At 36.4% G+C, this 3,570-nt stretch overlaps 1 pseudogene; it reads right to left on the bottom strand.

Moving 5' to 3' along the window:
• Nucleotides 1-1,700: 1,700 nt before the first annotated feature.
• LOC100354779 (succinate dehydrogenase [ubiquinone] cytochrome b small subunit, mitochondrial pseudogene) lies at nt 1,701-2,542 on the bottom strand (annotated as a pseudogene).
• Nucleotides 2,543-3,570: the final 1,028 nt, after the last annotated feature.

Raw genomic sequence — 3,570 nt, 5'->3', positions numbered from 1 at the left:
GAGTTTCAGGTCTTACATTTAAATCTGTAATCTATTTTGAGTTGATTTTCATACATGGTTGGACAGGAGTCTGGTTTCATGTGCCTGCATGTGGATGTCTAATTTTCCCAGCAATATTAATTGAAAACATTATCCTTTTTCCAATGAATAATTTTACCACTTTGGTCAAAGATCAATTGGTATTACATGCATGAGTTTACTTCTAGGTTCACTATTCTGTTCCATTGGTCTATGGACCTGTTTTTATGGCAATCTCATGCTTTTTTAATTATTGTGTCTTTATAATATATATTTTTAAGTCAGATAGTGTTATTTTTACTCAAGATTATTTGGGGCATTTGAGGTCTTTTGTGATACCAGTAAAATTTTATTAGTTTTTAGTCTTTTGAAAAATATGAATGAGATTTTGACAAGAGATTGCATTGACTCTGTAAATTATTTTGGGTAGTTTGCACATATAATGATACTGATTCTTCTAATCCCAGAACATAGGGTGTTCTCCATTTATTTATGTCCTCTTTAGTTTTTTTTTTCAATTATTTATAGTTTCCATTGTATATTTATTTCACCTCTTTAATTTATTTAAATTTATTTATTTAAATTTACCCTTTCATATTTTTTGTAGCTATTGGAAATGAGATTGCTTTTTTGCTTTTTTATTTTTGACTTTTTTTGAAAAAATTCAAATTTTATTTATATTGAAATAAACTATACAAAATTAATTTTATTTACCAAAAATAACAGCAATATTTTCTGTATTATTTCTAGATAAAACACAAAACATTTCTTTTCATAGATTTTTCAGGTTTTGCTTATTAATCAAGACAAGGAAGTAGATCCATGAAAGAAGTCAAATGAAAACAGGAAGTCAGTTTTCAGTATCCATGGCCTCTGACACTGACTTGAGCATTAACACAAATGTTCAACATAAACCTACTAGGAAGATGTAGGCTCAACAAAGCAATGTAAACAGCAACATCCAGATATGGAATGACAATGGTATGTTCTACTGTCAGCTTACTCCTTTAAGACTCATTTGATCAAGATAAAATCTAAACTGAAATCCTTGTTTTGTGGGATCACAAACTTCTCTCTGGTAATTGTCCATTTCAGAGTTTTAACTCTATTTGTCAAAACTCTTTATTAGTCTAAGGTCAATCATGGGCATCATTGCAAATTTCTTAAAATCTATTTCTTCCTCCCACAAATCCTCAGAATTCATTACTTCAAAACATTGCCCAGATAATTGACTTTATTTACATTTATTTATTTATTTATTTTTAAAAAATAGAACACATTTTTTATTATACATTTTATTTTAAAAAATTCTTTTCAATGAATGCATTTTCTCAAGATTGACACAGTGGGAAATAACAATTACTTACAGTGTATATTTATGCACAGATTATTTTAGGATAAGTCAAACATTTGAGCATTAAGTCTCAGTTTAGAATTTGAAGTATTTTAATACATCTACCAGGAGGACCTCTTTCCAAATGGAACTTCTTTAGATGACGTTTTCTAAGTTTTCTTCGTGGGATTTAGAAATCTGTAATATGCGTTATCAGCATTTCCTAATTTCAAGGTTTCCCTGGGGACATGTAACCATCAGGAGCTGCTATCATCTGAACAGAGAGGGAGGTTTGCAAATATTCAGCACTAATTTTCCATGATCTTTACTCATGAATTAAGTCTTTCCCTTTGTCCTTTATTCCTAGGACAACTATGTAAGAGTCTGATCTTGTACTGATAGTAGTAAAGCTCAGTTCCCTTTAAGAGATTGAGAAATTAAAAGGCAAATGCTCATAGACAATTCTTAGTTACACTGCGAGTCTCATGAGAAACTGGGCGACAACTTACCAGAATGCAGAACTCAGTCTCGCAACTTACTAGCTAGCAATTCTCAAATCTTTTTCTCAGTGATTAAATTCTGAAAATAACCATGTGATTGGGACAAGTTTGTACACCCATGGCCTTAATCTGTTACTTCCTCCTTTTGGTGAGTTGAATGCATGACAGAGCAGAGGCATAAAATCAATTCTTAAGGCATTAAGTCAGGAAGGTCTGAACTTCCACGGCATGGCGACAGCTTTGCAGATGCCCACATTGTGGTAGTTGAAACAACAAAGGGCAGCAAAGGTTAAAGCCGAGAGTGCCAGAAGGCCTGCCTTGGCAGCTTTCTGTGGAGCACCCCCATGCACATAGTCAGTAACAACTTGTCCAAGGCCCCAGTGACTATGAAGAGACAGAACTGCAGCCAAGCAGTAGTCCATTGCAGAGCATGGATTCAAATAAGCAGCTGGAAGCGAGCCCAGGAGCAAAACACTGAAACTCTCCCGCCAGTCCAGTGGAGGGATGCAGCCTTGGAACCAGAGTGGCAACTTGGTGACAGGGAAATATGCTGCACTCCACACCATCCTGGGAAAGGCTGGTCCTGGAGAAATGCTGAGACATGAGTGGGTCTCACCACCAGGCTTCAGAGGAACACAGCTCGACTCTCTTGGGCACCGCAAACGACACTCAACCTTCCGAGAATCTCCATCTCGCTCGCTCGGGACTTTTTTTTTTAAGATTTATTTATTTATTTGAAAGTCAGGGTTACACAGAACGAGGAGAGGCAGAGAGAGAGAGACAGAGAGAGAGACAGAGAGAGAGAGAGAGGTCTTCTATCAGCTGGTTTACTCCCCAGTTGGCTGCAACCACTGGAGCTGTGCCAATCCAAAGGCAGGAGCCAGGAGCTTCTTCCAGGTCTCCCACATGGGTGCAGGAGCCCAAGGACTTGGGCCATCTTTTACTGCTTTCTCAGGCCATAGCAGAGTGTTGGATTGGAAGAGGAGCAGCCAGGACTCAAACTGGCACCCATATGAGATGCTGGCACTTCAAGCCAGGGCATTAACCCACTGCACCACAGAGCCAGCCCCAGATAATTGACTCTTAATGTATACTGAAATTACTAGTGTTTGTACATTGACTTCATATCCTGCAAATTTGCTCAATTTGTTTATATATTATAAAATCTTTCTGGCAGAATCTTTGGGACTTTCCCATATATAAGATTGTGTCATCTGTAAACTGAAAATTTTTCTTCCTCCTTTCTGAGTTGGATGCCCTTCTTCCCTCCCTCCCTCCCTCCCTCACTCACTCTTTCTTTCTTTCTTTCTTTCTTTCTTTCTTTCTTTCTTTCTTTCTTTCTTTCTTTCCTTCCTTCTTTCTTTCTTTCCTTCTTTCTTTCTTTCTTTCCTTCTTTCTTTCCTTCCTTCCTTCCTTCCTTCCTTCTTTTCTTTTCTTTTCTTCTTTCTTTCTTTCTTTCTTTCTTTCTTTCTTTCTTTCTTTCTTTCTTTCCTTCCTTCCTTCCTTCCTTCTTTTCTTCTTTCTTTCTTTCTTTCTTTCTTTCTTTCTTTCTTTCCTTCCTTCCTTCCTTCCTTCCTTCCTTCCTTCCTTCCTTCTTTCTTTTCTTTTCTTTTCTTTTCTTTTCTTTTATTCTTTCTTTCTTTCTTTCTTTCTTTCTTTCTTTCTTTCTTTCTTTCTTTCTTTCTTTCTTTCTTTCTTTCTTTCTCTTGACTAATTTCT

Source organism: Oryctolagus cuniculus, chromosome 3 (assembly GCF_964237555.1).
Source record: "Oryctolagus cuniculus chromosome 3, mOryCun1.1, whole genome shotgun sequence".
Taxonomy (NCBI): Eukaryota; Metazoa; Chordata; class Mammalia; order Lagomorpha; family Leporidae; genus Oryctolagus; species Oryctolagus cuniculus.
This window is presented reverse-complemented; position numbering and strand designations above follow the sequence as displayed.